At 39.9% G+C, this 27,307-nt stretch overlaps 1 protein-coding gene across 2 annotated transcripts in view; it reads left to right on the top strand.

The window, feature by feature from the left end:
• Positions 1-27,307, top strand: part of ELMO1 (engulfment and cell motility 1) — a 264,820-nt gene that overhangs the window by 191,178 nt on the left and 46,335 nt on the right. Inside the window, exon 1 of one of the 2 annotated variants that reach the window (XM_069958429.1) lies at positions 13,227-13,308. The exons of the other annotated variant lie outside the window; for it this stretch is intronic. The gene's annotated coding sequence lies outside the window, so the exon portion shown is untranslated. Of the gene's footprint in view, positions 1-13,226; positions 13,309-27,307 lie in introns of those variants that run through there. 2 annotated transcript variants of the gene reach the window in all.

The raw sequence follows: 27,307 nt of genomic DNA, 5'->3' as shown, positions 1-27,307 counted from the left end.
CCAGCCATACTTTTGACGTATATTTAATGAAAGGATTAGATTTTATGTGAACAAATTCAAAGTTATTGTTTTATGAAGTTCCGAAATGTAACTCTGCATAAGAGGAAACATTTGTTGGTAATTCACGAGTCCTACCCACTATTGTGTAATGTAGTGTTGTCTAATATTGGTCATTGTCCATTTTGCATTAAGCATTTAAGAAACCAAAGTTGTTTAGAAATAGATTTTTTTTTGTGGATTTTTTAACTCTGTTCAGAAAATAGACCCAACAATTAAATGCTGTTCTGCCCATTAGTCTTTGGACTTGTCAGGGACACATCTGGCTACATGTTGGCATCCCATCTTTCACAGGATGCTGAGGTACAGCCTGAAGTAGATGTAGAAACGTGATCTGAATACAGCCTTATTGATGCTGGGGCAGTGCTGCTTGTTCAGTCTCCTAGCATCTCTTCCAGGTCTTAGGGTACCATACAGGGACTGGTTCCCCACACCTTCTCTATCCTTACAATGCAGTTAGGTCTGTGCTTTTTGAAAGCATATGTTCATGGTATTATGCCAGCTAATAAACATTGGTTCTACAATCATTTTGTACAGTATAGCTGTAATATTATTTTGTTAGTGTAATAAGCAGCTCCCAGACATTTCTTTTCAAGGATATCATCATTGCATCTCATGACAAAAGATATACTTTATCTACATGCAGAGATTTTAGCTGTTTATTTTTGTGTGTTTTTTCCATTTCATCAAAGTACAATATCACAGCATGGAAAATTGGAATCGGTATAAAAAATAATTTACGTGTTGTCTTTTACAGTGCAAAAAAAGGTATATCACAAGATTTTTTTTTTGTTTTCTTCTGTTTTTGTACTTCAAACCCACAATGACATCATCTACAAAAGGTTGAAAAAAACCCATAATGGATCTTTTTTTTTATGTTGTCCATATCTGCAGCTTTGCACATAATATCTCCATGCTTTCTAGGGACGATATACCATCTGGACATAATTTGATAACACTTTTTCTTGTTTTTATCCAGCTTTCTGATGACTAACCAGATGTCGTCCCCCTGATGAAAGCATTGTCACAGTGGATGCTTAGGCTCCATCTGATTATATTAGCATTGGGTTTCAAGAAGTATTACTTTTCTCACCATAACAATTGCTTGCTTGTTGGCTAAGATGTTTCTGTCATTTACAATGTAATAATACAATATTCATTTCATAATGTAAGCTTCTAGAAATGGCCAGTATATATTTTTTTTCTTAGATTACTTTATGTAATGCTATCCCTGTAAAGTGGAAGAGAGAATGCAAAGATCAATTTACCGTCTCCCATCTGTAAGGCATAATAATGCATAAAGGGATTATTTTTCTTCCCTCCTAGGCATCTTTGAAAAATCTATTTCCATCACCACAACCATAGCTAAATACTTTCCTTATAGAAAGTCATAAAAACGACTAACTTATTTTTGACTGCATCTTCCCATAATGGCCTATTCTGTTGTCGCTGGACAGAGCCACATTCAGTTTATGACAGCAGATGCTGCAGATGGTCCTCCTTGTCACTGCTGGCTGGGGATTTGCGAGTGTACCTATAGTACATTGCCCAGTGACCATGCACACTAAGCAGTAAGCCATTCTATGACATATTGTATCTCCACACTGCCGAGTCATGTGCTGCAGGCTGCAAACCAGGCCATTGACCTGAATAGTTGAACACAGCCTATAGATCTGCAGCTGGAACATGGAGATTTGAATGCATTAGTGTTTTATGTTGAAAAATGAAAAGAAATCAGCCAAGACATAAAAAAAGAATTGTGGCCCTCCATTTCGAAAATGCCTAAATCCCTCATTCAGCTGTTTAATAGTAGGCTTATTTTAGCACCTCCTGGACTTCACAAGCATCATATCATTCAGGGAGGAGCGTTCTGAAGAGCTGGCCACCAAAACCACCATAAAAAAGGAAGAGTACAGTTTGCAACTATACATGAGGAAAGGGATATTTCTTTTTTACAAATGTCCTCTGGATTAATGAAACGAAAATGGACCTCTTTCACAATAATGAACATCATGTGTGGAAGGAAAAGAGGGAGTCTTAAAGGCTAAAGAACACCATCCTGGATAGCAGCAACATGTTGTTGCAGGAGGGGTTACACTTAAAGGGGGGTTATTCAGGCTTAGAGAAACATGGCCACTTTCTTGCATAAACAGCTCCTCTCTGGTCCTTATTTCAAAAGTGGTTTTGCTGCTTAATAACCCCTTTAAGTTAGTCCTCAAGAACCCCCAGCAGGTCATGTTTTGAGGATTTCCTCAGGGTTTTACAAGTGACATAATTATAGTCAGTACATCAGCTATCACCACAGGTGTTCTTTGTATAGGATATCCTTAAATCATGACATGGGGGCATTTTAAGGACTGGAGTTTAGAAACATTGCTTAAGTAACTTTAGTAAAATAGATGTCATTATTAGAAACCAGACTATGTGGAGATATTTAAGCAACATCTCAACCAGGGAGTGTGACTGTTGTTATAACTTTCAAAATCTTAATCAACAGTACATGTAATATAAAAGCATTTTCAGCTAAGGCTGAATTCACACTGCATTTTTGCAATCCGTTATTTTCAAGAAAAGGATGCATTTTCTTGCTGCCTTGTGATGAATGATTCCAAGAAAGATAAATGATCACAACAGTTGGTGGCTACTTCATTTACAGTGTAAGGGTGTGTTCACACGTGGCAGATTTTCTCAGTTAACTTTAGTAGGGATGTTAAAATATGCAGAAAATCTACAACTAATCTACAGCATATCCATCAAATGTAAAGCTAACCTAAGGTCCCTTTTATACGGGCTAATTATCAGCAAGGAGTGTCGCTAGAAATGCTCATTCTTATTCTCTTTTCTACTCTTCCTTTTCCTTCCTTCTTTTCTTTCGTGCTCTTGACTTTTCTGGTTTTGATGTTTTTGCTGGCGAGTGGTCTTTCCCCTTGCTGGCATGTTTCTAGGTTTTATTTTGATGAAATGGTGGTTAACTGGCTGCACATCTCCCTATAAATGGGCACACAAACAATATAGGGATCGTTTGTGTGGTGCAGCCACTGGATGGAGGCCCTGTATCCCACTGATCAACCCTTTTTTGCGGACACAGATAACTGAAGATCGCTCCATCTAATCTGCAGCAGATTTGATGTCACAGAATTTATGTTCTATTCAGTCGTTTAGCTACATTGATATCTGCAGCATCTAATCTGCCGCAGATCCTTTGTGTGTGACTGAACCCTTAGGCAATGTTTTTTCAACAAATACATGCACTTAGGTGCTTTTGGCAAACTGTTTTATTTTGCAGTGAAGTTAGATGAGAAAATTGTGCATGTGTTCAATGTACTTCAGTTAGCTGTATCTCAGAATTCTCAAGATATCTGCACTACTCACCCTTGTTGGAAGTGTTGTAGTCCTTCCAAGAATGCCTACATTGCGTTACACACTTTGTCTTTGGTAGCCAATTTTGGACATGACCTCACCACCCGCCATCATTGCTGGCTTTCTCTTCATTTCTTAACTAGGCTTCCCATGCCCATGTTTTTAGGCCAGACTCGAACTTGATGTCACAGCCCTACTCTGTGCGCATCACAAGCACAATGTGTGGAGGGCCCTACCAATGTGCACCTGTAGTTGGGAAGGGAATAGGCAGGGAGGACAGGACTACATTACTGAGCAGGGGTATGTAGGATGCTGGTAATTGTGAACATTAGCAGCACATTCCAAATAGTAATTTTTTTTAAGTGGTTTCATCAGATGCTTTGGACAAAGGTTTGGTGTGAACATACCCTAAAAGAAACAATGGGTAGCCGCTGCGGGATGGGCATGGAAGCAAGGGAAGCAACGCATTCTGGGAATTGTAGTATTGAGCACCATCTCAAACAGGAAGTATAGTCATTTCTGACATCGGCTGAAAGAAGTTACAGACCCACAACACAAATGAATTTTTAGTGGTTTCAAAACTGTGGCCCACAGGTATGCAATACTATATGCCATGTGTGTTAACATCTGAGCCACTAGGAATCTGATGTAAGGAATACAAAGCTGAAATCAATATCTCTAGTATTATTTTGGCACTGTACATTCATGAAATATAATTCTCACTGACCTAAGAGAATGAATGTGCAGTAGGATGTTAGGCAATCTAAGAAACAGAGTTTTTAAATGAAGGTGAGCAAAGTGGATGGATGTTGTAGTATCTGGGAAGTTCTGTGATACAAAGGTGGGACATTCTGTAGCCACATCTATAAAGGTTATTTTTAGAGCAGGCTGATCGAGCAGGCCATGGGACCTGGAGCAGTTGTTCCATCTTCACCAATGATATTCCAGCCCTGATTCGAGCACTAACAGCAGTAGCTTCACTTTTCCAATATACCTTGTAAAGCTAAATTAGCCTGCAAAACGTCCATTTTCATCTCACTTTGTCAAGCTTCATGTGGCACTGCAGGGTTAATCTCATGTCTGTGTGCTTTAATTCCAACTGTGTTAAACAGCAGATAAATTTACATGTACTTTAGCACTTACAGCTTTTGACTTTGCAAATAGAATAATTTATTAATTTTCACTGGTTTCTTTGTCTTCACTCTTTGTTTTAATGAGAGAGGGTGCATGGTAATTTAACAAGGTTTATTCCTTTTTAAGTTTTACATTTTTATGTGATTTAGCATTATGATGTGTTAGGATCAGAAATTACTAACCATATTCATAGGTCTTATGTAGATCATAACGCCTTTTAACTGTCCTCTGTACACAATGGAGTTTTATTTCTTATTCAAATGTTTTTCATTGTTTTGCGCAATAAATGATTAAAAGGAATTATGTGTTTAGGATCCCTTAGCATTTTTTTTTTACCAACATTAAAGGGGTTACCCAGTCCTACAGAAACATGGCCACTTTCTTCCAGAGACGGAACCACTTTCGTCTCCAGTTCAGGTTTGGTTTGCAATTAAGCTCCATTCACTTCACTGAAACTGAGTTACAAAACCTGCACCCAAGCTGGAGACAAGAGTGGTGCTGTCTCTGGAAGAAAGTGGCCATGTTTTTGTAGCACTGGATAACCCCTTTAAGGGTCAGCGTCATTTTGTACATATCCTTGTAGAGACTGGATCTCCATTTTTCACAAACAGCCCTCCCTCTATCCTTCACAGAATCATAAAAGTAAATTATAAAATTCTAAAAGGATTGATACTTGCTTTTCTTGTTATAATCATATTTTTAAATACAGGAATAGTCTACAGTGTATTTCTAAGGCTTACTTATTTTGTAAAACCTGTTTTTATAAAATTATAATAATCTCATTTATTAACCAAGGTCCAAGTAGTGGTATAACCACCCCGCATGTGCCCAGTGTGAAGCCAGAAGCCAATGTTTCAGCCTCTGGGTGATCTAGGTTTGTTCTTGAATGGTCGCTGTAATGTTCCTTACTGTATTATTAGGAATGACTGGGCTGACAGCATGAAGCAATTGTTTTCCAACAAAGGTTACAAATTGTTGGAAATATTCATTCTTCTATAAATGTAAAAGGAACAGGCTGTGCTTTGTGTTTTGTGATATATAGTAGCTTCTGAGGTATTGTACTGCTTTTAGAACACAGTGTTAGGCTATGTTCACACAATGTCAAAAAAAGAAAAAAGGCGCCCGCTTTTTCTATTTAAAAAGACATCCGTTATTGCCGCGATTTCATTGGCTGCAATGCATTGAAGTCAATGGAATGACGAACGTCCAGTGGGCACAATGTATAAAATGGACGTTATCTGCACGGACGTCAAAATAACGGTCATGTCAATTATCTTCAGGCATCTTTTGCAAACAGGGGATGTTATTTTTTATTGTTCATGCACAGTTTTCCTTTTTTCACCGTCCTTTCTGTTTTTACTATTAAATTCAATGGACTTTTCCATTAAAGACACACCCAATGGCCAGTTAGTAAACTTAAACTAGAATAATGTATCAGCAGTTGTTATTTCACAGGCCGGCAGCCAAACCTCAAAATAACGTCAATTTTGAAAAGAATAAGAAAAAACATTTGTGAACATAGCCTTATACTGCATATTCAGAGCATCACATCTTCAAATCTTAGTCTTATTTTTATTACACGATTTATAGATGTTTGCATTAAGGGGGAGATTTATCAAACTTTGTGTAAAAAAAAAAATGCTAAAGCAGTTGCCTATAGCAACCAATCAGCTTTTAGCTTTCGTTTTTTTTTCAAACATAAAAGAAGTAATTTGATGGTTTGCTATGGGCAACTGTTCCACAGTTTTTTTTGGACAAGGTTTGATAAATCTCTCCCTGACTGTTTCACAGATTCTCATAAGAAACAGCTAGTGTTAGCATCAAGGCATCAGTGCAGTGAGGCCAAAGTGTAATTAAACTGCAGTAGTTAAGGTAAGCTGTAAAAGACCTTTAAATTTCTTTTGTGACAGACTACCAAAAATTACTATTGTTTATTTCGAACTGAATTTATTGCTCTTTATTTTAAATTAGAATTTATTAGGTTCCATATGTAAAATTAGTCACTTGGGGAGAAAGAATTCTCTGAGAATCATATCGTCAGTTCTGTGTTGGCAAAGTCTTCAGAGGAAAAGGATTTAGAGGTAGTGATTTCTTTTAGCATTAAACCAAGTCACCAATTCAGCCAGGTGGTAGGGAAAACTAATTGTATGCTGAGCTATATAGCTAGAGGTATAACCAGTACAAAGAGGGAGATTGTGATCCCGCTGTATAGAGCTCTGGTGAGATCACATCTGAAATACTGTGTCCAGTTCTGGAGACCTCATCTACAAAGGATATTGATAAATAAAACTGGTTCAAAGATGTTATAACTTTAAAAATTGAAATCAATAGTAGATGTGAAATAAAGCAAGTTTACAACATACATTCCTTATTTTTGTTGTTATTGTGCAGTGAAACAAAGCTATACTTACCAGAAATCCAGGTCCAGTCTCCTGAAGGCAGATTTTAGTCTTGTGCTGGTTAAAAAAGAGACTAAACACATGAAGTCTGACCTTTACAGAAAGTTACAGCTCAATACTTTCATCAAACAAGAGACTGCCAGGAGAGATCTGTGCTGCCATGCGTTCCTCTCTCTGCTCTGTGTCTGTCCTACCTGGATGGCCTTATAGACTTACATTATAGGGCCATGAGGGTCACATAACACAGAAAAACAATTGACTATTGCAGTGCCACTAAACTAAGGATGGGGGACCTTTCAGCCTTCAGCTGTTGCAAAACTACACTTAAAAATATGGCTTTACTTGTCCAGGCATGATGATGGTTTTGATTTTGCAACAGCTCGATGGCTGAGGGTTTCCAATATGTGCACTAAACCGAATAGGGAGAAGAAAAAGAAGTAATTTTAAAAGATAGATGTTAGAAAGATAGATATGTCTATAATATAGACAAATATTAGATGTAGATAGTACATAGCTTGAGAATTTAATAGATATTACATGGATGGATAGTTTACATAGATTGAGCTTTTGAATACATAGATTTTACAGGCAAAGATAGATTAGATAGATGTTTAAAGTAGATACGTAGATAGATATTGTATAGATGGATAGATTTGGATAGATACATAGATATGTCAATAATATTAGAGAGACAGCTATTATATATATAGACAGACTGATATTAAAGGAATAGTGTGGCGAAAAAGGTTCTCCCCCTTTATCTTCCCACATGAAAAGTTATATAGATGCATAATGTACATTGGTAAGCAATTCATGCTCCTTACCCCACTTTCCCCAGTCCCGCTGGCCACCGGAAGTGGCTTTCTTCCGGGTTCGGGCAGGACCATGTTACTGCTATGGCCAGGGAGGGGGTGGTTATAGACGCCGGAGATCACTTCCTCCCTGGTTCCAGCGCTGGGTCTCGAATCGCGTTGCCCCGTACACCCGTCCTGCGGCCACTCCCTGGTGTGAGCTCTGGCATGAGACGTGATGTCTCAATGCAGCTCAGCCATTCAGGCTTAGAGTCCCGCCTCGGCCGCTGAATGGCTGAGCTGCCTTGAGACGTCACGTCTCATGCCGCTGCTCACATCAGAAAGCGGCCAAGGGACGGGTGTACGGGGCGGCGCGATCTGGGACCCGGAGCTGGAACCAGGGAGGTAAGTGATCTCCGCCGTCTATAACCACCCCCTCCCCGGCCATAGCTGAAACATACCCCTGGGCCGGAGTACCCCTTTAAGCTCTGCTATTGGTTACCCTGCCGCACTATCTACAGGAATGCCACTACTATTAGAACTGCAAGTCTGGGCACACCTGATGGCCATACACTAGGCTGACATGTGTATGGCCATCAGGTGCACTGGGACTTGCAGTTCTAATAGTACTGACATTGCTGTACATAGCGCGGCAGGGTAAAGCAGGTCATACACTGGACTGAGAGTGTGGGACCTGCTTTACCCTGCTGCGCTATGTATAGCAATGTTAGTACTATTAGAACTGCAAGTCCCATCGCACCTAATGGCCATACACATGTCAGTCTAGTTTATGGCCATCGGGTGTGCTGGGACTTGCAGTTCTAATAGTAGTGGCATTCCTGTAGATAGTACGGCAGGGTAACCAATAGCACAGCTTAAGGAGGTAAGGGAGGCGTGCCAAAGCAGGGAAGGAGTGCCTGGGAGCTCAGAGGAACGCCCCGGATCGTGACGTAATTGGCCCTACGTCCTGACCCAACATGGCGCCCCGGGCTGTAACATGGTCCATGGTTCCGAACCCGAAAGTAGGCCACTCTGGTGGCCAGCAGGAGCCTGGAAAGTTGGGTAAAGAGCATGAATTGCCTACCAATGTATATTATGCATCTATATAACTTTTCATGTGGGGAGGGAATGGGGGAGAACCTTTTTTACCGCACTACTTCTTTAAACTAGGGCTATGTTTTCACAATGTAAAATTAGGGGCAAATAACAGCTATTATTAATGATTGTGAATACATTGTGGGAACATATCCTAATTGTGTTTACTTTGGACTTGTCATTGCAGATAATTATAATGAAAAAACCTAGTTTATTATCTTTCTAATAGGTTGTTTGATAGAAGCCATCTGTTCTCAGGTACCATTTACTGATTGTTCCCTGCATATAATAATATGGTTTCTCAGCTGGGTGTGATTGTGTGCCTGTGATACAAGCTGTCAGACTGGATGGTAAATGGGTGATATGTTCTTTTTGCTGGTGAGATTTTGGACTCCTCTCTGCAATGTGTTAATGAATTCATACATTATCTTCTTTTCACATCTTCTCTAGTAATTGAAATAAAGAGTTTGTTCAGTGTGCTAAGTGCAGGGAATGTTAGCACATCAGAAACAAATTGATTTGCACATTTGTATATTGTGTATTGCTTTGGTGCTTGGGGAAATCATATAGAACTTTAGCTATGACTTACAGATTCCTGGGAATCAAGAACAATTCCAGTCACAATGGGTATTTACACCAATAAAGTTGTGAATATAACTAATTTGGAATGGATATTAATGGAATGAAAACATTTCCCAAATACCTCAGGGTAAACATAAACTTAAATTGTCTTTGTCCTATGTGGTCCTTTTTATGTCCATTCTGTATAATGATATTCATATGACCTGAGTGCTTGGAGGGGAAGTGCAGCTCTTGGCTAAACATGTCTCAATGGATGTCACAGTCTGTTTCAAATGTTTATCTGTGCACAGTCCTATATACTGTACCTGCCTCTACAGACTAGTATATGGCTCAGAAAAACAAGGGAATTGTCCTAACAAATAGGTATGGCCCCTTCACATCATGTTTTATGCTCCATTGCTAGTAGATTTTGCAGTATACTGTGACGTACCCACTTCGTGACCATTGACTTTCATGGTCTAGACAAAGTCTACCAGTGACTTTGTGGTCTGTTTCACAAATTTTGGAGGGTATTTATCATCTGCATTGGAATGCTCACTATGGAAAGGGGAATGGGAGATTTAAATGCTTTTCTTAAAAAATCCCCTACCAAGTGCACATCTCTACATAAATCCAGGAGCACCTGAGCCGGAAAACCATTCACAGATCCGGAAAAATAGATGTATTCTGCATAGTGTGCGTCTGGCCTTATGCTGTTTGAAGGCCAGATTTTATCCTTGTTCCCTAAATGTTGTTTTTTTTCGATTGAGGGTGACGGTGTCATTTAGAAAAGTTTATAGGGGTGTAGGTGTGAGTCTTTTTTTTTTTTTTTTTCTTCATATATAAGTTTCCATTACAGACTTTTTTACATTTCCATCACAGACTGTCTGTTCTAGTTTATGCTTCAAGTAAAGCAGACACTGTAAATTGGAAGAATAATGTAGATCCTGCTGGCACAATCATGATTGATGACATTGCTTGCTTTGAATTCAGCAACACCTGAAAGGTTCGGTGAAGCTTCTAAAAAGTTTTGTATACAAGTGCAACAAAGACCATTTATTGTTTAATTTCACTATTTAAATGCATATTACTAGGCTACATATTACAATTACACAAGCACTATAGCCTCTTCAGTTTGCTCATCGTGAGGATGCCAGAAGTGTATACCCCCCACCAACATGGAGGGGGAGATTTATAAAAGGGTGTAAAATTTAGATGGGTGCAAACTGCCCACAGCAACAAATCACAGCTCAGCTTTCAGCTCTGGTGAAAGAAAAGAGGAGCTGTGATTGGTTGCTGTGGGCAGTTTGCACCAGTCTGAATTTTACACCCTTTTATAAATCTCCCCCGAAGTGTTGATGGACTGGAGTGGTATTGATTCTGGAGGTGTACCCACAGTTACTAAAAATATTGCCTTATTAAATTAAGGTCCAATGCACAAAAACACCATTGTGCATACCATTGTTGATCAAATGGGCACAATGACAATGATTGTGCTCACATATAATAGTAGGTGCTTACTGGCTAAGACCCTTGTGGTACTGTTATGTCAGTGTGTTATGTGTAATGTTTTGATTTTTGTTCTAAGAGCCATTACTCTTTTATTTTTCTGTTGACAGCCATATGGGGGCTTGTTTTTTGCAGGATTAGATGTAACTTTAAATGGCATATTTCATTTTACTTTATAATGGATTGAGGTATGGCTGGGTAATGAAGGGGCGTGCAGCAAGAAGCTCTAGGCTAATAGATTAAGAAAAAGTCTGGTGGCACAGTTCAGAAAGGGGACCAAGGAGGTATAAGTTGGGCCCACAACTAATCTAAAACAGGATGCATGTGGTAAGATGACCTGACATTTTGTTATCTTGCCACTTTCACAGCCAGTCAGCCACAAAGTGACAGTGTGTCTGTTAAAACTAGATTCATCTAGAAACCCACTCAGGGTCTCCTGCTCAGGGGGTCACTGGGGATGCACCTGTCCCCCTGCAGGCCAGTCTGAGCGTGCCCACTGATCTTGATGGCCTGTCCTCATGATAGGCCAATAATTTGTAAAACCCAAATAATCCCTTCTGAGAACCAGTCTGAGACATTCATGGTATGTTAGCCATCACTTCTCCTCTCTTAGCCACGCTTTTCCCTATAATGTTTCTATACATTAATAATAGTGCCAGTGGACTTTTAGTTGTATACTGTCCCTGCTTCAGAGCAGCTCTTAATCGTTCCTCTTCTCTTGAACAGGGAGGATGTATGTGAGCAGCCACTGGAGGGCGCTCACTTGTATCTTTCAGTTCTTGCACCGATCTTTATGGTTCAGGGAGGATAGGATAAAAAGCATTCAAAATGTACCTTTGTTGCTTGTGTCTGTATTTTTACTTTCATAAAAGACAAACTTGCTGATTATACAAAGAGACACGCATAGCACAGTTAGTCATAGACATGCAAGAGCCCAGGGAACCTCAGGCCCCGCCTCCTTGACACTACTCATGGCCTTAATAGCGGTCAGTGGGTGACAGATTGTTGTCTTTTATACATTTGGATCTGCTGATCTGTAAAACACACGTATCCATTTTTTTGCATTCTATATATTTTTTATGTGTTTACTGCAAATGTACATAAAGCCCTAGCTGAAGCTGCCCTGACACATTACATCAGATCTGCCAAGCCCAATAGATTGTATAACCCCAGCTTCCCCTGAGTGTATAGAAGCAAAGGGTTAGGGATTTGGAATTTCAGTATGTTTGAACATTGTTTACCTGGGAGACAAGCTGCTGTCAAAAGTATCTAAGGTAGATTATTCCCTATTGCCCGTGGCTGATGTGTATGGGGAGGTTGATGGGGATAATAGCTGCTTTTATGTACAATACACACAACTCAATAAGGGAAGATTATGCAGTAAGCTTTCTTAGTCTTTGCCTCAGGAATCCCCAATATTCTAATCCTCCCTCAGCCATAGTTACTGGGGCTCATGGAAAGTTGTTTGCTAGGGTCCTCAACGTTGTATGGTGTATTTTTCTTTTTTTGCCATCTTCCTGTACCTGTAACATGAAGGAATATTAGTGGAGATCACAGAACAGGTTAAGGATCCCCATCATGGTAGTGACGTTTTATTCTTTACAATGTACACCAAGAAGTGATCCACCCAGTGTTGGTACATGGGGTGGCATTTCCTGACATTTCTGTGTGTTCAGCTTTCCCTAGGAGGACACCCAGGTTATTTCGGAAGTGCTGTGCAGGATTTAGAGGACGTGATAGGAAAAAAGAGCCGCCACATGAAATTTAAGTAATGAGGGGAGGGGAACGATGAGATTGTAGTTGATTATGAATCTGGCAGCAGATGTTCTATACAAATCTAGCTCACTACATCCCGTCTGTTTCCATGGTGACAGAATAAGTAATTATTGAGCCCAGACGCTCCCTCCTCTTCCCCTCTCCCCAACAAGGTGAAAACTGGAAATGAATTTGAACTCTCTCCCTCTAAGCCGCTGTATGTCACGTAAGGAGGGGGAAGTGCAGCAAGGCAAAGACACAGCTGTAATTTAGCGTGGTGTGATCAGGGGAGAGAACAGTTTTTTTCTTTATTATTATGGAGAGGAAAAGGTCTCTGAGGATCCTAACCAAATAGGCAGGAATTTCCCTGGAATGGAAATTGCCTGTGATTGGGTGGTGTAAGCGTGCCCCTGCCTATCACATCACAGCTGCTCCAGCAGTACAATAAACATAAGCACGGCTCCACGCTCTGCTTTTTGTACTTGAACTGTACGCCAGTTGTAGATGCACATAAAAGGGACTCCTCATCACATCACATGAACTTGCTGAAGCCAGGCTTCATCTGCCATATTATACAGCGGATGTGGGCACATCATCGCTAGAAGGAGGAATACTATTACACCGCACTATGGATCAGTGGGATATGTGTAAGTACAGCACACATGCCGCCTGCTAGTTATGCTGCCAGAATTACAGGAAAACATCATTTGACTGAGATGGTGCCAGAAAGTACGGGGCACATTGTAAGCTTTGTATGACCTGTTTACAGTGAATTGCTATTATATGATTTGATTTATGTATATTGTTATGCTAGAAAGCAAACAGCATGTATAGTCCATCTGCAGATTTATCAGAAACTATTGATTATAGATTTGCTGGTCAGTTACAGTCCCACGTAAGAACAGATGCTGTAGTGTGGTGCACATGTTGTGGCTTTTGGTACAACTTCAGTGTTATTGAATGTAAGTGAAAAATCAAAGGCTAGCGGAAAATACACTTGACAGAAAACCATTTTATTTATTGTATTTTAAATGGTTGCCATAGCTAAAGCTAACACAGTAGTGTACAATGTGTGAACAGCTATGCGGAGCAGGCACTCTTTGTCTTGTCAGTAAAGCGGTGTCAGAGCATTGTTACCAGATCTCCTAATGCTCTGTTCCTATTATGCCCCCTTCCCTTCTTCTGTCATTTCACTGTGGCTGTTAACCCTTCCAGTCCTGGACAGAAGTCTAGTTTAATTTAATCCCTTTGTGTCCTGATTTTTTTGGCTTGTGGGTATTTCCTGAATATGCACACTTCATCCTTACAAATACATTTCCTAGGAAGCAATTACGGATAATAATGGAGAATGTTACTGTAGGTTTGCTGTGACTAATGATGCCATAATGATAGTTATCCAAAGATGTAGCAGGTGAAAAGAGGTGGAAAGCTTTGCATGATGGGAGTTCAGTTCAGTCGAGTAAGTAGATTATTACCTTGTGGTTTTGTGTTTCTTTTGAAGTATCATTCACTTTGTGTCAAGGGCTCTTTGGGTTCTTCAGGGAATGGCACGTGTGTTTGTGTGTTGTTTCCGCATACTTCATGGTGTAATGTTTTTGATATATTTTCTTACAATTGTTTGAAGTTCCGATTAGAACAGCTTTGAAGTTACACAGCTTTATGGAGAGCTTTGTGATATTCACAGCATTACTGAGTCCAATTATCACATCCTATGTATATTAGAATTGTTATTTCATAGCACTCCTGCTGACAGTATAACTGTATATGTTGGATAGGCATCCTATATTATGGCAGCACTTAAAATCTTTTTTTGCTGTAGGCTTCTCTTCTCATTTCTATGTAATGGTATCTTTGCTTATAATCTTCCAGTGTGATATTCCTTTACATGGACAATGACATTTCAATGTGAAATAAAATAATATCACAATAAAAACAGCTTCTTGAACATTACGCTTTTAGAACTATCTGGAAAGCTTTGCTAAACTTTCCTGTGATGTTTAGATGGTTTTCCTACACAACAGACTATGAACCAGAGAGCGATCCTCTAAGGTGTCACTACTTTGACTCTTGCGCCAAGATAAATAGGAGAAACATTGTAGATTATGGAGCAGTACTGTTAGGATGTGCCCCTTTGTAGCTTTGGCAGAAAAGTGGTAGCAAAGCTTGATGAACACTTGAAGCAGGGGCACCAAAATGCTGGTCTCTGCCCAAAACCTTGTATGTGAATGTATTTGTCATACAACAAGGAAAAGTACATTGATAAATCGGTCCCATGTTCTCCATACATGAAGTTAAATTTACTAGTGAATTGATTTTTTTTTTTGTAGAATTATAATTGCTGTACGTTTCCATCATAACAGTAGATGAAAGTATACTGTGCGTTTGTCTATATGGGTAAAAGATTACATAACCCTGGAATTTCTAAATGCAACAGTTTTATCATCCTTATCATCTGTAATTATATATATATATATATATATATATATATATATATACACACACACACACACACACACACACACAAAAAACATTGGAGGATGCCAACAGTCACACCTGATGCCAAGGTGTAAACAATGTAAACCAAAAAAGGCAACATGGAGAGACACAAAAAAGGACCAATGTAAACCAAAAAAGGACTGCAGCACTCCAAAGATGCAAATCAACAAAGTGGTTTATTTGCCCTTGAAGGCAAGTGCAATGTTTCAGCTCATTCCTTATGAGTTTTTCTGACACAGTGAACACACCCCCCCCCCCCCAGGTGGGGCTTTTTAAATACACAGCAAGCCAGTAAACAATCAGTGCAAGAGCATCAATGTGTAAAATTAAGTACATATATAAAATGTATGTAATTGTGTCAATCAATATACATAGTTGGATACATTAGTGAAACAGCAAAGAAGTGTATTTAAAAGCAAATAAGCATTAATCAACCATTCAAATTCCACCTTTGAATAGTGGCTTGGCGCTTCTGGCTTGGCGCTAGTGGCTTTCACCCGGTCCAGAACATCAGCTGTGAAAAGGGAGTTACAGAAAGATATGAAAAGATAAAAAAGTACCCCTGGTCGCTGGAATAACTTCAAATGAATAGCGTGTCAGATCTAGTGGAACACACCGCCATGTTCAAATGCAACAGTGTGCCTGTCATTAGATGGTGCGCATGCGCATAGAGATACTAAGAGCCAATGGGAACAGGCATTGGGTGTACACATGATGTTATACTGCATGCAGTCATAGAAAGTGGGCGGATCAGGGCCGGACCTCCGTAAAACAGAGAATCGTAGTCGTAAACACACATTGTGGCTGAAAATCCAACAGGACCCCAGCCACATGTGTATCTGTGGTAATTGGTGAGCTAAACCACAATCTACATAGTGTGTTATCAATATGTTGCTCCCCATATCGCCTAGGTCCCACAGCTGCGCCTCTTAAGGGTTAATTGTTTCTTTAACATTTATGGTCCCTACATGGGTTAATTCTCTGTCGTACGGAGATCCGCCCACTTTCTATGACTGCATGCAATATAACATTATGTATACACCCAATGCTTGTTCCCATTGGCTCTGAGTATCTGTGTGTGCACGCGCACCATCTACTGACACGCACATTGTTGTGTTTTAACTTGGCAGTGCGTTCCACTTGATCTCACATGCGATTCCAGCGACCAGTTACTTCGTTTTATATTTCTTCAGATTTTTCTGTAACTGACTTTTCAAAGCTGATGTTTCGGACCGGGTGAAAGCCACTAGCGCCTATTCACAAGTAAAATTTGATTGTTTGATTAATGTTTATATTTTAAATACACTACTGTGCTGTTTCACATATGTATCCAACTATTTATATTGATTGACACGATCATATACATTTTATTTATGTACTTGTAATTTTACACATTGATGCACTTTTTTTTTTTTAGCTTTATTCACTAATTGTTTACTGGCTTGCTGTGTATATACGAAGCCCCTCCTAGGGGTGTGTGTTCACTGCTTGAGAAAATGGATCGTACTGAAACAATGCACTTACCTTCATGGGCAAATAAACCAGTTTGGGACTAAATGATATCAATACCATAATTCACTTTATTAAATAGTATACAGAGAAAAACACACATGCAACATTAAAAACAAGACCTGGGGAGGCGGGGGACCAGATTGCTGGGACAAGTTATAAAAGTGACAATGCATCCAACATAGATACTAATATAAGGCATATGTAAACATTCCTACAGCATAAGGTGCAAAAAGTAAAGTGCCAGTGCTTGCTGCTACAGTACGCTGCTCAGAATAATGCACATGTGCAAAAACATATCAGGATGCAAGTTACCAATACCAATGGGTACTACAGGTCCCAGTCCACTGGTCACCCACCTCACACTCCAACTTTCGCACCGCTTCGTCAAGACTCCCTTGTCTTATGTCATTACTTATGTCATTACTTATGTCTTATGTAACCCTTGTCTTATGTCATTACTAGAGATGAGCGAACCGGGTTCGGGTTCGAGTCCATCCGAACCCGAACTTTTGGCATTTGATTAGCGGGGGCTGCTGGATAAAGCTCTCAGGTTGTCTGGAAAACATGGATATAGCCAATGAATATATCCATGTTTTCCACATAGCCTTAGGGCTTTATCCAACTTCAGCAGCCACCGCTAATCAAATGCCGAAAGTTCGGTTAGACTTTGACTTATAGGGGCCATCCTGGTGTTTCCCTATTTAGGTCCCAGTTAAGGATGGTCCGAACCTGCCGAGGTTCGGGTTCGTATGAACCCGAACGCTCGGCATCAGATTCCCGCTGTCTTGCCGCTCTGTGCAGCGGGTGGATACAGCGGGAGGACCGCCTGGAAAACTGGGACACAGCCTATGGCTCTGGCTGTATCCCAGTTTTCCAGGCGGTCCTCCCGGTGTATCCATCCTCTCCACAGAGGTGGAAGAGAGCAGGAATCATTGCAGAGAGTTCGGGTTCGTACGAATCCGAACCTCGGTAGGATCGGACCATCCCTAGTCCCGATGATCGCAACAGAGTTAGGGTCTTAGGGGCTGTGTTTCAGGGTGGTTTGGTGTTCTCCCCACTGGGAGGCATCCCTCGGCAACAGACTTCCTTCTCTGGAGAGAGGGATATCTGGCTATTCCCGTGTTTTGAGACTCACAACCAAGGCTCCACTGACCCTTTCTTTACATATATATTTTGTAGGGGGCAATCAGTGGAGACTCTTAAATGAGTACTCCATTGGATTTTTTTCACTGATCTCCCCGAGCTCAGTGATTGTTGTGTTTTGTTGATATATATATATATATATATATATATATATATATATATATATATATATTTTTTTTTTTTTTTCAATAGTTAAATATACCTTTGCCACGGAGTCTGTGCTACTAAACTAGCTACTTCTCTTTAAGGGAATGGGCCGTTGAAGCAAAGGACTAAATGCATTTGCCTTTATTTAATTTTGCCAGTTCTTTCAGTTCAAGAAGCCTGTTTTTATTTAGTAATAGATCCACTTGTCCACTTGTATAACAGCAATGACATATAAAGATTTCTTGAAAGGTTTCTGTTGTTCTAGCATTTAGGTTTCATTACAGATCATGCAGTGATTTCTTATATGGAAGTTGGCCTGTGCTTATGTCCCATAGATCTATCCGTATTTGCAAAGTTCAGTAAGTGGGTCTAATATGGTCTTTTTACCCACAACAACCACAAATTAAATCATCTTCTATCCTCCATTGTAGTAGACGAACATCTTACTATGTTGGCGGATAATAGAACTAATACATGCTGTTTGTGCAGCGCTCATGTACAAAACTCAGCCCAATCTCATGAACCTAGATCTGAACCCATTCTAGATCCTTTTATTTTTTTCAGGACTTTCCCTTCTTTAAGAGGGTTATCCAGTGCTATAAAAACATGGCCACTTTCTTTCAGAGACAATATGACTCTTGTCTCTAGTTCAGATGCGGTTTGCAATTAAGCTCCATTCACTTCAATGGAACTGAGCAGAAAAACCCCGCCCAAGTTGGAGACAAGAGCTTGGCTGTCTCTGAAAGAAAGTGGCCATGTTTTTGTAGTGCTGGATAACCCCTTTAACTATTATAGTATTACTACTTCCTGGCACTTCTACACAGAAGTTTGCACCCAGGTATCACTATTTTATATTAGGATTATCCAAAGGCAGTACTGCAGGGTGGTCTAATTATTCTGCTTTCCATCACTACCTCTCTCCCTGTCATGGTACTACCCACCTATATGGAGTGTATTACCAACCCACAGCAATAAATCAAGGTACTGTAGGTGTTTGATAAAAGTTAAATTCTGGTTGCTTTAGGCAAGTAGGCCACTTTTCGCTCAGAAAATTTGGTAAATTAGGGCCATTGGATGTACACATACACAACTGGTAGCCAGAGGACCCCAGACAGCCCTTCTTTGCCTGTAGTGCCTGATTTAAAGCTCTCATAGAAAAGCAGACACATAAAGGTGCAACTGCTTTCCCCGGGATAATGCCTTCTTGCCAATAAAGAGGTTAGTTTTTGTTCTAACCTGTAAGCTAAATCTCTAGGATAGACAGATAGATAGATAGATAGATAGATAGATAGATATGAAGTATAAAGATGTAAAAAAAAGAAATCAATATGTATCTGTCTACCTTTGACGTATTATTTTGTAGCTTAGATACTTAGCTGTAGGGCAAGGAGACATATGGTACCTTTTTTTTTTTTTGCAGAAATAAATAGTACTTTTAAGTGATTTAAAGTGACTCTGTACCCACAAGCTGACCCCCCCCCCAGACCACTTGTACCTTTTGGATAGCTGCTTTTAATCCAAGATCTGTCCTGGGGTCCGTTCGGCAGAGGATGCAGTTATTGTCATAGAAACAACTTTTAATTCTGCAGCGCTGTGTCTAACGGCCGGGGCTTACATTTGTATATGCATTAGGCTGGCACACCCTCTCTGTCCTTCCTCCCCACCCTCCTCATCATTAGGAATGCTCCTGGCAGATTGCTTCCTATTCCCCACCTGTGTGCATAATGAACATGGGCTGGATCGTTAATGCACCTGTGCAAAGCTCAAACAGCAGTAAATGTTCCTGGATCATTCCTAATGATGAGGAGGGTGGGGAGGAAGGACGGAGAGGTGGTGCCAGCCTAATGCATATACAAATGTAAGCCCCAGTCGTTAGACACAGCGCTGCAGGATTAAAAGTTGTTTTAGGACAATAACTGCATCCCCTGCCGAACGGACCCCAGGACAGATCGTGGATTAAAAGCAGCTATCCGAAGGTACAAGTGGTTTGGGGGGGACAGATTGTGGGTACAAAGTCGCTTTAAGTAATATGTTTTATTAGACAACAAAGCCTCTTTCTGAACTCAAAAAGCTGTTTTGCAGCGTCCTCCCCCATCTGCTTATCCGGCAAAACCGTCTTCATCACAGAAGACTGGTTTGCTGAGTCCATTATAACCTGTTGAGGCAGGAGGGGCCGAAGAAGTTAGTGAGGAGGAAGAGGACATAAGCAGCTCTGCTGTTTGGAGACTGTCTGGGCGCACAAAACACTGGATTCAAAGGTCAGAAAAGTCAGTGCTTATCTGGAAATTTGATTCGATGCATTTTCTTGACCTAACAGCCATCTAACAGTGTCAGTGGTTTGGAACATGAATTGCAGCAGACAGATTCCCTTTATGGCTGGGTTCCCACATTTAGTTTATGTAATGCAGTTTTTGAAGCAAAAGCCAGGGCCTGATCATAAATAAAGGACACATATAAATATTTGAGCTCTTTTTGTAAAGTTATAGTTATTCAAAAAAAGTGAATAAACAATACACAGTGGTCCCTGTCCCTCAATTTACAATGGCCTTCATGTTACAATATTTGCCTTTCTTGACCATCATAAGTCATAAGTGCATGCAGTGTAGTATCCCCTCCCTACAGTACAGTATAATACTATATGTACTGTACTGCTATCTACCTGTGCCAGGATGAGCTACTCCTTTGAGCACCAGGTGAGAGCGGCTTCATTTTATTTTTTAGGAACCCTGTGTGATCTGTATGGGGACCTAAAAATGCTCTGCTCCTCTACATAGAAAGTAATTTACAGTAGCTCTTTCTGACTGTTGTATGTAAGGACTTGCTTTATCCATATTTTACAGCTTATTTTTCTTTAAATCTTTTTTTTCCTCATTTTGGTATGGGATACTATGGGGGCATCAGTGGGGAAATTACCAGTTTTACATACAGTTATGGTCTCAACATTAACAATGGTCTTGGTGTCAGCACCAAACAAATGATGAATGACTTTGTTGTCATTTGATTGTTGCCTGCATTCAACCCCTAGACGCACCAGGACATTGCCCTGGCGTCGCTAGGGGAGGTCAGAGGGGGGTCGTGCAGCTATATGCAGCCGTGCCCGTTAATTAGGCATTTAGATGCTTTTAGATTGCAACGCGATCCCCGCATGTGTACCGGGCCGGGGTCTGCGTCATAATGGCGCTGATCCCGGCTCTGCATTCTATTGCTCACGTCTGCAGCAGCCGAGAGCAATAAAACACTGATCTCATGGATCTGTGCAGTATATCTATACTGCATAGATCTAAATGAGAGATCAATGTGGCTATACGAGAAGTCCCCCAGGGGGACTTCTAGTATGTGTGTGTGTAAAAGGAAAAAAATGTTTTTTTATTAATAAAAAAAAAAAACCTCCCCTAATAAAAGTTTGAATCACCCCACTTTTCCCATTTTATAAATAAAAATAAACATGTTTGGTATCGATGCGTGTGTAATCACCTGAACTATTAAATTATCACATTCCTGATCTTGCACGGTAAACAGCGTAAGCACCCAAAAATTCCAAAGTGCTAAATTGTGCATTTTTAGAAAAAAAAATTTAGAAAATTTTTTTTAGAAAAATTTTAGAAAAATTGTAATAAAAAGCGATCAAAAAGTCGTGTATATGTAAACAAGGTACCAATAGAGAGAACACATCATGGCACAAAAAATGACACACCACACAGCCCCATAGACCAAAGAATAAAAGTGTTTTAAGCATGGCAATTGAGCAATTTTAAGGAACATATATATTTTTTAAAGGTTTTAATTTTTTAAAAGCCATCAAATAAAATATAAATTATACATGTTACATATTTTTGTCGTAATCGTACTGACTTGAGGAACATCTATAAGATGTCAGTCATACCCTAGGGCAAACGGCATTACCCCCCAAAATAAAAAAAAATTGTGTTTTTCTTTTCAATTTCACCACACATATAATTTTTTTTCTGGTTTCACGGCATATTTTAGCCAAAAATTACATCTGTCTTTGCAAAGTACAATTAGTGGCGCAAAAAATAAGGGCTCATCTGGGTCTCAAGGTGAAAAAAAATGCATACACTATGGCCTTTTATACATGAGGAGGAAAAAAAGAAAATGTAAAAATGAAAACTGTCTGTGTCCCCTGAGGCTTAAACAAAGCGATTATCAAACGATTAAAATTCATACGATATAACTGTAATTCACACGATAAACATCCCATGTAATAGGGCCCTAAGCAGCTGTTGGATTATAACGATTACTGGATCCTTGATTACGGATCAAGACGATTCTGCAGTATCCAGTTCCTGACTTCAGCCTAATTTAAGTCTTGTGCAGATCTGTGTACTCTCACAATCCACTTTAATTTTAAAAATATGGAAAATGATGCATACTAGGTTACCCATAGAGAGACAAACATTTTTATTCTCCCATCTCATTCGGAACCCATTGTCATTTTCTCCTGTCAAGCTTTTCATAAAGACTGATTAATGCAATAAAAGAAGCTGTCAGACTTCTCCATTTTATATTAGTTTGTGTACTGTTACTCTGTTATTATATTCCTTGATTTAGTGGATGTGGTTTGTCACTGTTTAAGCTGTCGTAAAGGTACATAATCATGTACTTACTGTCAGATTTTGCAGATTGTAGTTGCTCCTACTAATGTCTTGTTAGCTTTTTGTATTACTGTATATTTCTGCGTATAAGACTACTTTTTAACCCAGGAAAACCTTCTCAAAAGTCAGGGGTCGTCTTATACGCCAGGTGTCATCTTTTCGGGCGGGTGCTGAAAAACTTCAGAACCGGACTTGAGATTCTGCAATTGCCACATATGGTGGGGGGAGCTCAAAAATGGCCGCATCCCTGTCGTATGTGGCGACCATATGAAGGGCAGAGCAAGCTGCAAGCAGCCGGGGCATGGAAAAAGAGATACGGTAGAGTGGCTCTGTGCCCAGAAAAACACACACCTTTCCCCCATCTGACCCGTCCTTGTATCCTACCAGTATTACTGTACCTCCTTCTCTGCCTCTCAGATCTCACTGCTCTCTGATGTTTTTTAGTAATTTTGGTTTGGTGTACGCTGGAAAAGGGATAGTCTTATATGGCGAGTATATCCCAAACTCTATATTTTAACTGGAAAAGCTGGGGGTTGTCTTATATGCCCAGTCGTCTTATAAGCCAAAAAATAACAGTATTAAAATAAGTCTCTGTTATGTTGAATTTGAAGGGCACTCTGGTGCTAAAAAAAAATTGTCTGCAAATCAGTAAGTTATCCAAGTTCTCTGTCCACTGCTTTCCTAATGCTCATATCCGTTTTCAAACTTTCCACCCTCATAAAAGTTGTCTAGTTTCTTAATTTTGTGTGACATCCCAGCAGCACCTTGGTATCCCCTTATGAGATATTATATCATTGATTGTAGTCATTTCCCAGGGTTTGGCGTGCTTTAGTCTACACATTCAAATAAGCCCTTTAAATGACTTACAATAATGAGTGTCAGTGTACATGCCAGCATTCACAAGCTTGGCACAGTACACTGTTACATGGCACTGCCAGGACAGTCACATAGCATTTCATGTGGGTGGGAGGATTTGAATCTACACTGCAGGAGAAACAGGGAATGCCAGGATGTGTAGTATAGATAAGTGTTTCCCAAGTTTGAAGTAAATTACATTTTCACACTGGCAAAGTAGAGTCAAAAAGGTGCTACTAATGTACATACTTGTGAAATAAGCTCATTATTTTACAAATAGTTCACAAGTATTTAGGTAGGTACTAAGATGACCCCCTGGGGCATTTTTTCCTGGTGTCAGATGCTTGGTGTGACACCCGGGGATTGGTAAGAGTAATAACTCCTCTTGTTATTTTATTCCATTGTCTGATAATTTTAAAGGATTTCATGAGAATGGAAAACCTCTAAATGATATGGATGCCTTTAAATACCCTTAAAGTGCACCCCTTAGCTAATTTGGAAAGTTTTGTAACCTGCAGTATCCCTTTCATTCTTATTTTTTTTTTAAAGCGCCCTTAATTCCAGAGCACTGTGCAAGTGATAAGGGTTAACACACAGACTGTTACAAAATCGGAAAACTATTTACATGAGTAAATTAAATGTCAGACTTGTACATAGGGATAGAGAACCCTGCCCGTGAGGGCTTACAATCTACAAGGTAAGGGTGAAACATTAGGCAGGGGGCTGCTAGGCAAGGTGTTGTACAGTTGAAAGTTATAGCATTGTTTTGAAGAGGGGGCGGGGGTCAGGATGCTTTTGAAGGTCTTGATGGTGGATGAGAGCCGCATGTGTCAGGGTGGTGAGTTGCAGAGTATGGGGGAATCTTGGAGGCAGTTGTGGAAAGTAAGGACAAGGGAATTTGGTTGTTAGAAGATTGGTGGTTGCTTGGGGGACGGTAGTGGGATATCAAGTCAGATAATTCTATAATGTTACACACTTTATTATGTCACCCTCACTTGAGACCAAAAGATATATTACATACATGCATGAGTCATTTTTATCTTGTTAGATATTGTATGCTGCCTTTAGAAATAATAGTACACTTGTACAGTTTGATATTCTATAGTAAAAACTGAACACTGAGTAGATCTCATCCAGAATTAGGTTTAGCCAGTCAAAAAAAAAAAAAAAAGACTGCCATTGTCTGTTAGTCATCCCAGAGTTAGGAGGAGGGGGCTTCAGAAGAATGAACCATAAAATCATCTAATTTCTGCTGCTCAGGCAAAGAATACTAGGCAGCTATAAGAGAGATACAGTAGTTGAGCATTATAGTAGCATAAATGATCCTAGGAGTGAAATTGAGCAAGTCACCCTTTTACTGGGACTCACAGACGACACCATAAATTAACATTTATGACCGTGAGCTAGGCTGACAAAGAAATTGGAATGTGCCATTGCCAGCGCTTACAGAACAAATGAATCAAAAATGACTAGGAGACAATAGATTTGCTGATTTGTGTAGTTGATGGAAAGAGCCAGATGATGCTCTGGGCTCATGTGGTCTCACACATTCTGTACTGGTAGAACAGCAGCAGACAGCGTGAGCATAATGGAAATGAAACAGCAAGGAACCTCCTGGAATCAACAGGACCTATTGATTAGCAATAATCTCAGCTTGTGCCACGTGGTGTGGCTAACCTGAATATCGCCTATAAGAACTACCAGGCAACTTAGAGTTTACACATACAAATGCACTACGAACAAGACATTTCATATGGTCTTTGTACTTTAAAGCATATATTTATATTTGACTATATTACATTAGTGGATTATGTAGATGCCTACTACAAAGAACAAGTGCTTTGCTGGCTTTTCTTTTAAAGTAGTAGTATTGCAGGCAGGATTTGTGACAAGCCTTCCTAGAATTATCGTAGGATGCAGTGCACAGTTTCTGAAATACATCCCTAGTAAACCATTTAGACCTACCTTTAGCAAACCAGACAGGATAAATAATGGAATAACTTAAGTAACATGCAGTATATTTCAGATCTCCAGCTGTTGTCCCCCATATCTATACAAGTAGACTTCAGTGTGATGTCAGTTTTGTTGACAGACTTGCAGCTTGACAGCAGTATACCATAATGTACTGCTAGGTTCTCAAGTGGGGAATCGCCCTGCAGGTTCATGAATTTGTCCCACAACTATAGGGAACTATTCCTATAATAGCTTTATATTATATCATGGTAATGTAAACCGTTCCATAGTAAGTTGGTAGTTGACTATTAATATGTTGTTATGCCGTATTAATGTTCCTTATTATATATGTTCCTTCCCCTTATTCTCGTATAAGGACCTTTTGATTTAGTACTGCAGGAGTAATCTATTCAGACACAACAGAGAGCCTTTACCAATAGCATGTCCTTTACCAATTGTGCATTTTTCCATTAGCCATAACATTTAAAGGGGTAGTCCACCAAAAAAAATTTTCTTTCAAATCAACTGGTACCATAAAGTGCCAGAGATTTGTAATTCACTTCTATTAAAAAATCTCAAGTCTTCCAGTACTTATCAGCTGCTGTGTGTCCAGCAGGAAGTGGTGTTTTCTTTCCTGTCTGACACAGTGCTCTCTGTTGCCTCCTCTGTCCATGTCAGGAACTGTCCAAAACAGGAGCAAATCCCCATAGAAAACCTCTCCTGCTGTCCAGACTGGAAATAATACAACTTCCTGTTGGGCATACAGCAGCTGATAAGTACTGGAAGGCTTGAGATTTTTTAATAGAAGTAAATTACAAATCTCTGGCACTTCATGGCAGCAGTTGATTTGAAAGAAAATTTTTTTTGGTGCACTACCCCTTTAAATTACCTACTTAATAATGTGTAGGTCCTCAGCTTGCCGTCAGAGAAGCATTGGATTTGCAATGGCAAATCCTTGTTGTGCATGGCCTAGCAGGTCTCTCTTGTGTCCAGGTCAGTGAAGGAAGACTGGAGAGCTGAACTCTGGTACATAGGAAAGCAGAGTTACCAAGAGCCACACTGCCATGCACTCCTAGGAAATACAGCTTCCTCAGTGTGACAACACATGACCTGTTGGCTACTTGCGACTGGAATATGGCAGCCAATCAGCATGTGAGTTTGCCTACATATGTGTGAGCTGATTGGCGGCCGTATGCGTATGTTTTTACTCTGTCACATGGTTAACACAGGTGCCTGCCAACTGAAAGTTAGAGCAGTAAGTAAAGTTATATTCATTAGTAGTGTACAGTGCTCCATAGCCTAATTTTTTTAATTTATGTTGTTACAAATGTGAGGTGTGAGCACTGAAGAAATATGTTTCTATTTAGCTACCATGCTATCCATGTAGCAGGAAATCCTTGTAGCTTTACTAGTTGTATACTATGGTTGTGGGTATCTGTTTGCTAATGCAGCCCTGTAGAGGGCATGCACATAATTCCCTATACCCAGTTGAACTGGCTCAGTGTCTGATTACCCAATATCGCTCACATACACACCAGGTTCAGACTTCATAGGAAGCCAATTACCCTTTCAGTGTGTAGACATTAGTGGATAACAGTGTTTGTCCCCTTAAAAAAAAGTTATAAAAGCTATGCAATAAATGATATGCCCTTCAAATGGGGGCAACAGAAACGCAACTTGTCACACATGTATATTAACAGGAAGATGCAGTTACAAGTTAGGCCATGCCGTATGTGGTTAGGCCACAACTGTAATGTGCAGCTCTTTTGCTATTTTACTTTCTATCTTAAAACATTTGCAATATTTAGAATAAAATGTAATATTACAGCTATTCCCACAGTTTTTGAGGAATTATATGAACCCTCTTTCTTTAATGGGGCCATGCCGTGTATATCCACACTTTCACAGAACATTTGCATTTACATAA

This window comes from Dendropsophus ebraccatus, chromosome 2, assembly GCF_027789765.1.
Source record: "Dendropsophus ebraccatus isolate aDenEbr1 chromosome 2, aDenEbr1.pat, whole genome shotgun sequence".
Lineage (NCBI taxonomy): Eukaryota > Metazoa > Chordata > Amphibia > Anura > Hylidae > Dendropsophus > Dendropsophus ebraccatus.
The sequence above is the reverse complement of the archived record's forward strand: the minus strand, read 5'-3'. Positions and strand labels throughout refer to the sequence as shown.